The sequence below is a fragment of the Euphorbia lathyris genome, chromosome 5 (genome assembly GCF_963576675.1).
Source record: "Euphorbia lathyris chromosome 5, ddEupLath1.1, whole genome shotgun sequence".
Taxonomy (NCBI): Eukaryota; Viridiplantae; Streptophyta; class Magnoliopsida; order Malpighiales; family Euphorbiaceae; genus Euphorbia; species Euphorbia lathyris.
This window is the reverse complement of record NC_088914.1, coordinates 55,573,364-55,589,231: the sequence shown is the minus strand read 5'-3', so window position 1 is coordinate 55,589,231 and position 15,868 is coordinate 55,573,364.

Below are 15,868 nucleotides of genomic sequence, written 5' to 3'. Positions count from 1 at the left end.
AAATGGGCCTTACTGGGCTCAATTGGGCTTCCATCAATTAATAACATCCATCTCTCTTTTGGTTCCAAGTCTTATGTGTGATCCATTAGGTTCTTACTACTTCTGGCCGTATGCAACTATTAAATTAATTTCTTCAAGAATTATATTTAATCTTTGCATAACGGAATGCTGTACTGAGTATGTTATTGGCAAGTCTGTAATCATTCCCCCAGAGTCCGTTAAGAAGACAGGTTGATTCCGTCGTTAACCTTTCCGTATTAGTTACAGTATAATTCGATCCTTTATCAACTACATCCTTGAACTGAATCTTATGACTATGGATGATGTCAAGTCACATATAGCGAGACCTTCGTTTTACTTGTACAGGCCGAGTCAACTCAAATAGATAGGTTAAGTGAAATCTGCATTTCAAGTCTTAAGTTATCACCTTGCAAGGATTTAGATTCGAGTCTTCCACAAGTGATCCATGGACGTATCTCCCATTAATCGGGAGTGATAAATGCTCAATCCAATGTATAACTACCCTGACATTACCTCCTATGACACCCAACCTTTGCAGTTCACACCCCAGAGTCATCTCTGTTAAGGATCGTGGGACCGCAGGATCAAAGTCTCACATTCAGTAATTCAGGATGACCAATTAACATTCCTTTGAGTCTGAGGATTAGTTATACCTATTAATACCAATGAGATGAACATGTGACAAGGCTGAATCTACCCATCCTGTTATCTCAAATCGGATCCCCAATCCTAATGAACAATGTTTCATCGGATCTGTGTAACTGTCCAGATATCTATATATATGAAGCTCGTGAGATCAGCTTTCTGTCGGACAGAAGACATTGTTACATACAAGTCTCAACAGTGATATATCAATCCTAAACATATCACTTGACTTGGGGTGGTTTTAAGTTTATTAGTTTATTATAAAGTTTTGTCTCACTTCATGCTTGTATGAACACTTTATAATCACTTTAAACAAACTTACGGATTTCCTTTTATTAGACTTTATTTAGTGCTTAAAAGGGATTGCCTTTATATAGTTATAAAACATATATCTCATTAAAATAAATGATATAAAGAACAATTCATTTACATTAAGTTTGTATCCTAGAACAATTGTCTATAGGACACCAAACCCCAACAAATATCACTAATATTTGGAACACACATGCTATCTCCAAACATTAGCATGCCATCTATTGAAATCTTGTAATCAGTACACTTCCCTTGCACAACTTCATCTTTAATCCACTCCAAGAACTCATCTTGATTCTGAGCTTCTCTGATTCTATCCCTAAGAATTGGCCTCACCTTCAACATTGCATATAACACTCCTTCATTTTCACAATTCAACTCTACATTCAAAGCCCTCATTTGAAGTGACAAAGGCATTTTTACAGATTTAATATAACTCAAACTTCCAACATTCTTGCGACTCAAAGCATCAGTTACAACATTAGCTTTACCAGGATGATATTCAATTGTCAGATCATAATCTTTCAGTAGCTCAATCCATCTTCTTTGCCTCAAATTTAATTCCTTCTGACTCATTATATACTTCAAACTCTTGTGATCAGTGAAAATGCGACATTTCTCACCATAAAGATAATGTCTCCAAATCTTCGAAGCAAACACAACAGCAGCTAATTCAAGATCGTATGTCGGGTAATTCAATTCATGCGATCTTAACTGTCATGATGCATAAGCAATTACTTTATCATTCTGCATCAACACAATTCCAAGACCTTGCCTTGAAGGATCACTATATATTGTATACCCTTCACCCACTACAGGTAGTGTCAACACTGGAGCACTAATAAGTCTTGACTTCAAAGTATCAAAACTTTTCTGACACTCGGGTGTGTTGGTCCCTTATAACGTTACAAGTATAGTTCCAAGGGGGGGGTTAGGAACTATTTAAAAATTTTAAGCTAGGGCAGACTTCTTTTTCGTGAGAAAAAGGTTTGGACAGCGGCGCTGAGTGAATAGCAAGATACTGGCTTAGTCAACTAGTGACTAGGTCAGTTTCTTTACTTGAGTCAGGAGATAGCACTTAGAGTCTATTCCTGAGCTCAGATATTAAATGCGCACAACTCAGCTTGACCTCTTTACTTGGTCAGTTTTTTGTTTAAGCAAGCAATAAATATATAAAAGAGTTAAAGGTTAGAAATATGTTACTCAGCAGATTTATCCAGGTTCGGCCTCCAAGCCTACGTCTTGTCCCCAGAACACGTTCCGAGATTTCAAATTCTCTACTGAGCTCTTTAACGGTAGAGCATCAAACCTTTTACAATCTTAGCAACTGAGTATAACAAGAGTACCTTCCTCTATACCTCTACTCAATCTTAATCTCTCGCTGAGTACTATAACCGAGTACTCAGCCTCTCCTTTCTAATCTCTAGAAATGATAAGTGTTTGTCCTAAACAATGATTTCTAAGACACCTTAGATGATTGAATAATCACTCTAGACTTTTACACAAAAGATATGAAATTTAGTGTAAGATTGCTTTGCCTTTTCTTGCAGAACTTTGCGTAGAAATTTGGTCAGCGTAATGGCTTGATCAAGTTCTATGTTGAATGAAGCAACTGATGGCACTATTTATAGAGATGTCTGAGGCATCGGTCATTTCGAATTTCGAAATAACCATTGGAGGGAAACGGCTTCCTGTCGTTGTCATCATGTCTTGCTCAGAGCTCTCGGCCAATCAGATTTGAGTATTTTCTGTCCTCGGTCAGCTTTTGGTCAGCTCGGCAGAATGTTTCTCCATTTATGGTAAGGTCAACTGGATAGCATACTGTGTCTTCTGAACTTTACCCAAAGTGGAAACACTTTGTCTGGAAGTTGTTCTTAGCCAGCTGCTGTCTTGTACTGTTTGTCGAATCAACTCAGCAACTTCGTCCCGAAGTTGTTCCACGAAGGTCTTCTAGATCCTTCTTCCGCTGAGCTGCGTTTTGTACATAACGACAGCGTTTTGACATACGCGGGCCGAGTTGCCTTAAACTGTTTAACCTGGGCTTTGACTTCCGTATTGGGCTTGGGCCTTTTAATCTTGTGTCTTATAAACAATTTAACTCAACATTGAACAACCACATTAGTAGAATAAATCAAAGCATTTAAACTTAGTGTGTTTAGAATATGTTTTTAATTATACTTAAACAATTTTGTCAAATCAAAATTATGTGGAAAGGTGTTTCAACAAACTCCCCCATTTTGATGTTGGCAAAACTATTCAGTGAAGAACTCAGTATTGAGCTCCCCCATGATAGTTGACCTAATATAACTTAGCAAACTCCCCTGTCAGGGTTGAGCTACTGACTTAGTTTTACTCTAAACATTTAAAAGTTTAATCGAGTAAGTCTGAGGTCAGTTTTCAGATATAGGTCAGCTCATGAAACATATTCTATTTTACTCAGTGTTTAAGCGGAAGTTATAGCATTCAGAGGGCGCTGAGTAATTTGTTGTTCAATGAGTTTTATAAGACAATGTTATATAAACATACAAGTCAATGTCAAACATGTTATCAGCATTGGAAGTGATTGAAGATACATAATAACTTAATACTCAGCATCATAGATAATAACTCATAACTCAGTTTTTTTGGATAAAAAGATGCAAGTATTGATATTACTAGAAGTAGTCAGAATATATAACAAAACAAAAAACATAAACATAGAGACTACAAACTTAGCATAACTGAGCTAGCCTAATTTCTATTTTTTTTTCTTTTGCTTGGACTGACTATGCTCATGCTGTGTTCTAGCTTGTTCTTTCTCCCCCGTTTTGTCAGCATCGGGAGAAGGAATCCTAAAGGCATCGGTTAAGACGGCTCTGGTCAGTTCTGTGGACAGCGCCTTAAGTCTATCGGCGCTTTCATTGACACCATCAAAAATAGCAACTCCATCATCTGATACCTCGGTGGGTATATTGAGTTCAGCAGCGCTGGTCATGCTTACTATGAAGGCTTGAGATTTACCTATCCAGGTAAGTGCATCGGACAGACCAGCAACGACTTGATGAAAAGTCTTCAGTAACGATGTGTCGTAGTATTGACGCTGAATATTGTTGTGACGTATGTGGTTGAAGGTTTGTCTGGTGATAGACAGCATTTCATTTTGCTTCATAGCGTCAGCGTCCATTTCTTGCTTGTTCAAGTTCAACAATCGAACGGCCTCACCAATTTGCTCCACTGAGCACTGAGAATAGGAGACCATTTGCTCGTTGGTTTTGATTTGCTCAGTGTGAAGCTGAGCAAAAAGCATTTTGACTTCATCAGAAGTTTCATAGCGCGTGTTCGCAGCTGACAAAGTCTGAACTTGTTCTTGAAGAGCGTTGAGATGTTGAACTATTGTCAGTTGGATCTCAGCCAGCTTTGCGATGGAATCCTGCTTAGCTTGCTGTGCTTGAAGGGTAACGATGACACTCAGCAAGTCCTTGAATCCCTTAACTTCGTTGAGAAGCTGAGTTACATGGGAGAGCTGAGTTGTCTCAGCAGTAGAAGACCCAGCAGCAGGTTGAGTGGTTTGATGAAGGTCTTTGATTAGTGTTTGCACCGAGTCGATGATTCTTTTTCCAGACTCGGTGGCATGCAAGTAGCTAAGAGGGACTTCATTAACTTGCCTTGTTGCCTCAGTATGACCGGTTGGAAGAGGAGTCAGAGGAATAACGTGGTCAGTGACTGGAAGTGTGCTTTCAATCTGCACTTGAGGTTTTGGTAGAGCTGATTGATCGGCAGATGTGTTGATTTGAGAAGAAGTGATCCGAATGCTGTCTGTGCTGACTGGAGCAGGGATGTTCTAAGTCAGCACAATGCTTGTAGTGACAGCATTGACGGGAATTGGTTCTACTTGGCTTGTAGAGTTAGCAGAAGCATTCAAGTCGGCGTGTTCCTTTGGTGAAGAAACAGAGGCTTGCTTTTCAAGGGAACCCGATGGAGTAGAAGATGGTTGTTTTCTGAAAAATTTCAGCTTGAGTTTAGAAGGGTCTTGGGTCGGCTTCTGGATAACAAAGTCAGGGATAGTTGGTTGTTGAACAGGAATGTCAATGACTGACTTCTGACTTGCCTTAACTAATCTTCTTCTGCGAGGAGGAGTGTCAGCTTGAATAGACTCTCCTGAGTGAGATGGGGAAGTTTCTTCTTGATCAGCATTAAGCTAGTCAGCTTGTTCTTGATCAACATTATGTTGGTCAGGTTCTTGTTCATCTCCAGCAGCCAACCCAGTATTGATTGGCTCAGCTCCAATCTCACTAGCTGTCTCCTCAGTGTCCTCAGCGTCATCCTGGCCGCTTGCTTCTTCTTGTTTTTCATCTTCTTCACTATCACCATCTAACTCTTCCTCAACTTGTGCAATGAACTGATCGTCCAGATGCACATCATCTTCTTGATGCTCAGCTACAGTTCCTAGACACTGTGTGTAGTGAGAATCACCAGGAACAATGACGTCAGTAGGAATAGCATCAATAGGAGTCAGTGTAGAAGACTTCTGCTTCTTTTGAGGTTGCTCATCAGCATTTGTTCTTTCCTCAATTTCAGGCTCTTCTTGCCTGTTGTTAGACGAGGTGCCGCGACCTAATCTCCCGGGCGGACCGGGGGGTGGACAACCTCATGGCGACGTAAGCGGTGATTGGCGCCGAAAGCAACCAATCGCGGAATCAAGCTGCTCGGCAGGACCGGAGCTCGGAGATATGGAAGAGTCGCCACCCACGAATGGGAAAATGAACACCGATCCCTTGCGGGAGACCGGTGTGGGTTCGGGAAACTTAGGTACGAGCCGAGAAGGCTAGCTCCTTTCCGGAGAAAGGCTACTAGGCACCCCGACATCGCCCGGTTATGAACCACCGGCCTCCTACTCAGCATGTTAGGCGATAACGGACTAATCGTATACTTCTTTAAGTTTAAAATTCATTTGAAACCCTTTTCTTTCTCTTTTTGGAAACCATTTTGAGCATATGATATTGAAAAGCCACATCAGTAAAGAATCACCCATTTATGTTTATACATACACAGAGAGGGGGAAGAAAGAAGTGATTTATTTACAACCGTATTTACATGTTATGTTGTGTGTCTATTCTACATTAACTTATTTCCCCAAAACGATATTTATTACATGGTTCGCACCTTAATCGCCGTTGGAACGATTTAGGTGCGTTTTAAAACCCCGTTTGATGAAGCTTACCCGAATCGCCGTTGGAACGACTCGAGTAATTGAAAACGTTAAAGTAAAAGCCTTTTAATAAGAAAACGTGGTTAAACATACAAGTCAATTTTTATTTTGTACAAATTCATTAAGAAAGCGATTCAAAATCTCCATTATTAACAAAGAAAACGATTTTGATTATAATGTTCGCTTAATCCGTCGTTGGAACGGACTAAGGTTTTAAAACGTGGTGTTTTGAAGACGATTTGAAATATCAACCAAAATGACTCTATTTATCTACATTAGACATCTAAGAAAGCTCATTAGCTTAAATAATTTAATTGAAAACTCTCTTTTTGTGACTTATTTTCCCCACTTATTTAATGGACTCTCTAACTATTATAATTACATCAATAAACACATTTATGCCCAAAAATTAATTTTTTCAAGTGAAGGCCATTTGAAACATGGACTTATAAATGACCAAAAGAAATAAAGAAAATAATATAGATATATATTTATACATTTTAGCCCAAAAGACATAAAATAAGAGTAAAAGAAAATATAATGCCTAATACATATATAAGAAAGAATAATGAAAATAATATATTTATACTTTAAACATAAGAAAATAGTGAATGAAATTCATAAATAAGAAAATAGCATTTATCACTCAAAATAATTTTATTTAACAATAATTAAGATAACCCAAATATATCCCAAAACTATATATATACATAACTAATATAATCCTAATGTCAAAAAGACTATATGTTCATCCCCCAATATCTACTAATTATCTCCCAAAATGCCCAAGTAAATAACATTTAAAATAGAATTTAATGTAATTTAAATGAATAATAATAAAAAAGAAAGTAATATGTACATATACAAAAAATTAGAATAAAAATGGAATACCAATCTCCTAAAATAATTATATATGTTAAAGTTTTAAAACAATTTGAAAAAAATATGTTACATAATTATATATATATATATACATAAGGATTAAAAGTCTAAAAGTTAAGAAAAAGGGACTGAAATGGCATTTTTTACATTTTGGCAGATTTACCGACGGAAAATCCGTCGGTAAACAGCCTTTAGTGACAGAATTGGCGAATTACAGCAGCACTCCAATATTTTCCAGATTTATTCAAAAGCTTTAAATTAAATCTAATTCAATCGTTTTGGGACTTCCGAACTACCAAAGATGGATCATAGTCGAAAACGGAAGTTCCTAAAACGATGTTTTTATTTTAAAACGTTATTTGGAAACCTCTTTTAAATCCAAAAACTTATAATTACAACATTTTCGATACCCGAACTACCTTTTTATCGGATCACGGTTCGTATTGGGACATCCAAAACGAGGTTTTTATTTTAAAACAAAACCGAATTTTATTTAATACGAAGTGAAAATTAAATAAATACGCTAACTAAATAAAACGTGACAAAATAAATAAATGACTAAAGGAATAAAAACTATAGCATAAAAAAAAATAGAAGGAGAGAAATAAATTAAATAAAATAAAGAGTCTAGTCCTCGGATAATACCTTTGATTCGGTATCTGACAGTCGAAGCCGATTGTTTCCACGAACCGCGAGCTCCCGATTTTGATAAAAATTTAGTAAAAATTGAACTTAGGAAATTCAGAATTTTTTGAGAAAAAAATATTTTTCTCAAAAAAATCCACTCTCTCTCTCTAAAAATGTTTAGAGTGAGAAAGTTTTCCTCTCCCAAAAAAAAGGCCTCCCCTCACCTTGGGATCCGTGCCCTTATATAGGGAAACGGATCCCGGAACAATGGGCGACGCCCAAAAAAAATTGGGCGTCGCCCATTGTGGTTGGGCGGCCGCCCAACCTAGTGTTGGGCTACCGCCCAACCTTGTTGGGCGGCCGCCTAACATGAGTTGGGCGGCCGCCCAACATGAGTTGGGCGATCGCCCAACGGCGTTGGGCGAGCGCCCAACGCGAGGTTGGGCGCCCGCGCCCAACCCTCGTCGGGCGTCCGCCCGACGCGTTGGGCGTTCGCCCGATGTGGTTGGGTGCCCGCCCGACGACCCTCGGGGCATGCCCCGCGCCGTCGGACGCGTGCACCCCGTGGCCACCGAGCGCGCGTTCTGCACAGCTAGACGCTCGCACGTCGCGGCCGCCGAACGCGCGCCCCGCGCTGCCAGGCACGTGTGTCCAACGGCCCACGAGAGCGTGCACCGCCAGCGGTCCCAGGCATTGCTCGGGCGTCGAGAGCGTGCCACTCGCGGTGCGTCCGACGGACGCCGCGCGCACGTCTCGAGCCGTCAAGCGGGCGTTCGACCATCGTCGTCCGCGTGTGGGATGCCGTTGTGTGCCCGCGCCGTGCCGTTAATTTTCCTTAGCTTATTATTCTTTATATATTTTTCAAAACTTCCGGAATCAATCGCTTCGACCGTCTTGTCTCAGGTTCTCGTCACAGGTCCTCCGACACGGTGTCTACACCTGTTCCTTTTCTCAGCTGACTTAGGTCTCTCCTGACCTGGTTTAGCAGTGGACTTCGACTTCTTGGCCTGAGGCTCAGCCTTCTTTGAAGGAGTCCCAACAGCTTTCCTCTTGCGGGCAGCTAGAGCCTTTGTCCTTTGGCTTTGCTTTGGAGCTGTTTCCTCAGCTTGTTGTTCAGCAGCAACTTTTCCTTTCTTTAGTGGCTGATTGAACTTCAAAGCCCTCAGCGAAGCAGCTGTTATTTCAGATCCTCTAGCTTTAACTTCATCAGTTAGTTCTATTTGATGATCAATGAGGATCCTGGTGATGAGCGAGCCCAGCCTGAGAGTTTCAGTGCTTCTTAGAAACCCAGCAATCAAGAATACTGGCATGTTGATAGGCGTGTATGTCAACATATGCCATATAAAGCATTGCTCGAAATTTTTCGCTGAGCTGGTGCAGTTTATCTTTGGGTAAATAAAGTAGGTCAGCAGGTAATGAGCCATCTTTTGGTGCTGACCCATGGATGAACTTGAGATTTCTCCAGAATGACCAGGGGGCTTGCAAAAGTTGACTTCGTAGTTAGTGTCATCCTGATCTCCAGTTCTTCTCAGTTTTTCTCCCTCATTTTTCAACTTTAGCAAATTCGCCAAATAGGTGGGATTGATGAAAATCATTTTCTCCCTTACCACTGTTGTTAAGTAGTCCTGGTTATCGTCAGCGACTAGGAGATTGTGGTAGAACTCCCTTACTAGGTCAAGATAGGTGTGGTCTCTAATGGAGAACAGCTCTGTCCAGCCATTCTTCGATATCCATTCGCAGAAGGGTTGTTCGGATGTCACGAAGGCCTCAGAAACCCATCGTGAGAAGTCTACTTTCCATTCGCTAATGTTATCAAATACCTTGGTATAGGTTCTGATTTTGGTCGGTTTTCCTTTGGAGGAGGTAGCTTGTCCAGTTTTGCCTTTGCTCGGTGTAGTGACCTTGGTGGTTTCAGGCACAGTAGTTTGCCTGGAGGGTTCATCGGAGCTGGTCTTAGGGTGACCGGCACCGGAGATGTTGACGGAAACTCTAGTCATAGTTTCAGAAACAGATTTGGAAGCTTTGAGAGTTTTGAGAGAGAGACTGCTTTGCCAAGAATTCGGTAAGTGTAAAGAAAATAAAAAAATGGGGATTAACCCATTATTTATAGCGGAGAAGAGTGGATCTTATCGAATCCATGTGTCAGTTTTGCCTTGGGATTGTCAACCGACAAAGATCCTGTCTTTTATGACACATTCGGCGCATACGTCATCCTAGGTGGCTATTCGCGTGCTTTTTCATTTAATACAACGGATCTAACACTCAACGCTTTAGAATACTAAGCGTTTTATATTCTGAGTGGTCAGTAGTATATGAAAGGTTGATTTCTCAGTTTGAGATTACTACTCGGTGTGCATATTTACTCAGTATTGATATGTATTTTGCGTTAAGTACTCAGCATAGCAATCACTCAGCATGCATTTGCATAAATCATTCAGCATAGTAATTCACTCAGCATAATTTACATTTTAGAACAGGAATTTACTGAAGAGGATTAAACATACCAATGGCTTCTCTCAGTATGCTGAACTGTTCACGAGCCAGTGGCTTTGTGAAGATATCCGCAAGCTGCTCATCCGTTGGGACATAGGTCAGCTTTATCTCACCCTTGAGTACATGGTCTCTAATGAAGTGATGTCTTATACTGACATGCTTCATCCTGCTATGTTGAATTGGGTTCTTTGATAGATCAATTGCACTTTTGTTGTCGCATTTGACCTCAATTGTCTTTGTTTGAACACCATAGTCTTCCAGCTGTTGCTTAATCCATAGGACTTGAGCAACACAGTGACCAGCAGCAATGTACTCAACTTCAATGGTAAACAAGGCTACTGACGCCTGCTTCTTGCTGAACCGGGATACAAGACAGCTTCCTAAGAAATGACATCCTCCAGATGTGCTTTTCCGTTCTAGCTTATCTTGACCATAGTTAGCGTCAGTGTATCCAATGCGTGTAAAGCCATGAGTGTTGGGATACCATAAACCTACGTTCACTGAGCTTTGCAAATATCTAAGGATTCTTTTTACAGCTATGTAATGAGATTCCTTAGGGTTAGATTGATATCTAGCACAGTAGCATACTGAGAACTGAATGTCCGGTCTACTTGCTGTTAAGTAAAGTAGAGAGCCTATCATACCTCGATACAATTTGCTGTCTACCGACTTACCATTCTCGTCAGCGCAGAGGACAGTGTCAGTGCCCATATGAGTGGATATTGGCTTGCAATTTTCAAGATCATATTTCTTCAATATCTCCTTGGCATATTTAGCTTGACTGATGAAGATGCCATTCTTTCCTTGTTTGATTTGAAGTCCAAGGAAGAAGTTGAGTTCTCCCATCATAGACATTTCAAACTCAGTCTGCATTTGCTTGCTAAATTCATTGCACATTGACTCATTAGTAGCACTGAAAATAATATCATCAACATATATTTGAGCCAGCAGGGTATCTTTACCCTTTCTCTTAATGAATAAGGTTGTATCAGCTTTGCCCCTGACATAGTTTCTAGTCAGCAGGAAACTGGTCAGCCTCTCATACCAAGCACGTGGTGCTTGCTTGAGGCCGTACAGAGCCTTTTTGAGTTTATAAACGTGGTTTGGGAATTTAGGATCCTCAAACCCTGGAGGTTGATTAACATAAACTTCCTCGTTTATAACTCCATTAAGGAATGCACTCTTAACATCCATATGAAACAGTTTAAAGTTCATGTAAGATGCATATGCACATAAAATCCTAATAGCCTCTAGGCTTGCCACTGGGGCAAAGGTCTCACCGTAGTCAATACCTTCTTGCTGACTGTAGCCCTGAGATACAAGCCTTGCTTTGTTCCTGACTACGTTTCCTTGCTCATCCAGCTTGTTGCGGAAGACCCATCTTGTTCCAATGGTCTTCTGACTCCTTGGATGTGGCACTAGCTCCCATACATCGTTTCTTCTGAATTGGTCAAGTTCCTCTTGCATTGCGCTCATCCAGAATTCATCTTCCTCAGCATCAGCGAAGTTCTTAGGTTCCTGAACTGAGACGAAGGCTACATTGCTGAGGTACCTCCTGAGTTGGTTTCTTGTCATCAGGGTATTCTCAGCGGCATCAAGGATTGCACTCTCTGAGTGCCCTCTTGGAATCCTTATCTCTTTGGGTAGATTGATGTCTTGTGCTGTCTGTGTTTCAACAATCTCTGCAGGTGAAGACTGGTCAGTGAAAACAATATTTGGTTCACTTTTACCTTTGGTCAGCCCTTGAGGGAATGACTCAGCGGCTGTATCTTGATCAGCGGGTGCTGAGTGTGGATCATCTTCGGTCAGTGGCAGATATCTTCCTGCAGGGTTAGTTTCGTCGAACTCAACATGTACTGACTCTTCTAAAACTTGAGTTCGTTTATTGAAAACTCTATATGCTTTGCTGTTTGTTGAGTAGCCTAAAAAGATAGCTTCATCAGCTTTTGAGTCAAATTTAGCTAGGCTATCTTTAGTGTTTAAAATAAAACATTTACAGCCAAAGGCACGAAAGTATCCAATGTTGGGCTTTCGTCCTTTCCAAAGTTCGTAGGGGGTTTTCTTTAGTATAGGTCTAACAAGAGCCCTATTAAGAATATAGCACGATGTGTTAACAGCCTCTCCCCAAAAATACTTTGGAAGCCTATGCTCACTCAGCATTGTCCTGGCTATTTCAACCAGTGTTCTGTTCTTCCTTTCAACAACCCCATTTTGTTGAGGCGTTCTAAGAGCAGAAAAGTTATGGTCAATGCCGCTGGCTTCACAGAATTCAACAAACTGTTGGTTTTTGAATTCTCCACCATTATCACTTCGGATGTGAGCCAATTTTAGGTCTTTATCATTTTCAAGTTTTCTAACCAAATTTGAAAATGTCTCAAAGGTCTCATCCTTGCTACTCAGCAAGATGACCCAAGTGTACCGAGAGAAGTCATCTACAATTACCAAGGAAAATCTTCTTCCACCCAGACTCAGCGGCTGGACTGGACCGAAGAGATCCAAGTGTAGTAATTCTAACGGACGCTTAGTTGAGACAATGTTTTTGCTATGAAAAGATTGTTTGGTTTGTTTTCCAGCTTGGCAAGCGTGGCATAATTGATCTTTTTCAAATCTAAGTTTAGGCAGTCCCTCAACCAATTGCTTTCTTGCTAATTTGGCCAGGAGGTCCATGCTTAGATGACCAAGTCTCATGTGCCATAGCCAGGAATTTTCTTCCTTTGAAACTAAGCATACATTTTTTGAAAACTTTTTCTCTAAGTCTAGCATAAAGACATTATCAATCCGAGGGGCAGTTAAAATTAACTCATCTGTTTTTCCCTCGTATATTTTACATCCAGTAGCATCAAATATAACTTTTCTCCCATTGTCACATAGCTGAGCTACGCTGAGTAAGTTATATTTGAGTCCGCTGACTAAGGAGACTGACTCAATAGTAGGATTGCCTCCGATGGTTCCTGACCCTACTATCTTACCCTTTTTGTTGTCTCCAAAACTTACGCTTCCTCCTCGTTTACGCTCAAACGTGATGAACTGAGTTTCATCACCAGTCATGTGCCTCGAGCATGCGCTGTCAATATACCACATCTTTGACTTCTCAGCACACCTCAGGCTTACCTCATTTGATTGCTCCTCATCGTCAGATGCAATGGAGGGGTCAGCATGCTCAGAGACGCACGGCTCAACAAGTTCGTCAGTCATGAAGCATATCTTTGCTGACTCGGTGGCCTCAGCTTCTGTTGATGAAGACTCATCACTGTCGCTCTATGTAGCCACCATTGCCTTTTTTCCGTTCTTCTTATCTTTCCTCAGCGTGGGGAAGCTTGACTTGATATGGCCAGTTTGATGACATTCAAAGCATGTAATGGGCTTTGAGTTGTCTTTCTTGTATTTGCTGTCGCTGGACTCGGCTTTATACTTATCAAACTTTCTGTAAGGCTTCTTAGAATATTTGTCATTCTTTCTGAACAGCCTTTTCCTCTTCCTTGTGAACATAGCCATTTCCTCATCATCTGTTGAGCTCCCATCAGTGGAGTCAGCTTTCATGATAAGAGATTTCTGCTTCTTGTCTTCAGACTTTTCCTTCACCTCGAAGTTTTTCATTGATATCTCATGGTTCAGCAACGAGCCGATGAGTTCGTCATATTTGTAGGTGGTTAAGTCCTGAGCTTCCTCAACAGCGTTCTTCTTTGCTTGCCAGTCTTTAGGAAGACTCCTGAGTATCTTCTTGACTTGTTCTTCCTCAGTGAAGATCTTCCCAAGTCTCTTGAGCTCATTGATGATGTTGGTAAACCTTGCATTCATGTCAGATATACCCTCATCATTGTTCATTTCGAACAGCTCGTACAGTCTCATCTGCTGGTTCACCTTGGACTCCTTTACTTTAATGGTTCCTTCGTAGGTGACCTCCAGCTTCTTCCAGATCTCTTGCGCCGACTCACAACCTGAGATTTTATTATATTCTGCAGCATCGAGCGCACAATGAAGCATATTTATAGCCGAAGCATGATTTTGTAGCTTCTTGAGATCATCCTTTGTCCATTTGGCCTCAGCTTTAACAACTGTTTGGCCAGCCACAACTTCGACAGGTACAAATGGACCTTGGACTATGGATAGCCAGGCACTCATATTTGTAGCCTGAATGAAATTTTTCATCCTATTCTTCCAGAAGGTGTAGTTAGACCCGAAGAATAGGGGAGGCCGAGTAATGGACAGCCCCTCAGGTAAGATCTGAGTTGTTTGGTTTCCTGGGAGAAACCGAGTGCTGTTTTCGCCCATAGTGGGGATCAGCTCAAGGTGGTTAAACCTTTTACAGTGAGCTTTTAAGCTCTGATACCACTTGTTGGTCCTTTATAACGTTACAAGTATAGTTCCAAGGGGGGGTTAGGAACTATTTAAAAATTTTAAGCTAGGGCAGACTTCTTTTTCGTGAGAAAAAGGTTTGGACAGCGGCGCTGAGTGAATAGCAAGATACTGGCTTAGTCAACTAGTGACTAGGTCAGTTTCTTTACTTGAGTCAGGAGATAGCACTTAGAGTCTATTCCTGAGCTCAGATATTAAATGCGCACAACTCAGCTTGACCTCTTTACTTGGTCAGTTTTTTGTTTAAGCAAGCAATAAATATATAAAGGAGTTAAAGGTTAGAAATATGTTACTCAGCAGATTTATCCAGGTTCGGCCTCCAAGCCTACGTCCTGTCCCCGGAACACGTTCCGAGATTTCGAATTCTCTACTGAGCTCTTTAACGGTAGAGCATCAAACCTTTTACAATCTTAGCAACTGGGTATAACAAGAGTACCTTCCTCTATACCTCTACTCAATCCTAATCTCTCACTGAGTACTATAACCGAGTACTCAGCCTCTCCTTTCTAATCTCTAGAAATGATAAGTGTTTGTCCTAAACAATGATTGCTAAGACACCTTAGATGATTGAATAATCACTCTAGACTTTTACATAAAAGATATGAAATTTAGTGTAAGATTGCTTTGCTTTTTCTTGTAGAACTTTGCGTAGAAATTTGGTCAGCGTAATGGCTTGATCAAGTTCTATGTTGAATGAAGCAACTGATGGCATTATCATTCATAGAACAAACAATCAATTGAGAATAATTCTCTAAACACGATGAACAAATAAACGGTTTAATAAATTGGGAAAAGTGAAATACAACGATCTCACGATAACGGAGAAAAATCCCTTGAATTAACCCTTAACCGAAATTAAGAAAATTAGCTATCAATAGCCATGGAACGTATGTATTTTTCTGCTGGAAAAATAAATGTAAAACTGATGTTCTGAACTTGGAAAATCTGCCGTTCTTAAGTCTATTACGGCTCCTCAAAATAAGGAATTAAAATCCCTTCAAATTAGCTCTAGAATCCTTCTTCAAATTTGAAATTAATTGCCTCCTCATTTGTCTCCTACAAATTCGTGCTTTAGCTGAAAGTCTTGTTCTCAAATTGTCCAATCCGGATCAGGAAAGCAATCCTATTCGAACCAGGAAACTGTCAGCCCGTAACTGCCTTAGTCTTGTGCAAGACTAACTCTGGCTCAGACCAATATCTGCTCAATCAGCTTCGGATCACGACCCGACATCAGCTCGGCCCAAATTAAGCCCAATTTGTCTCCATTTAGTCACCATTGGCCTGTAGAGATGGAAATACCAAAAACAAACAATAAAACCCGCAAAAATAACAAAACACGACAAT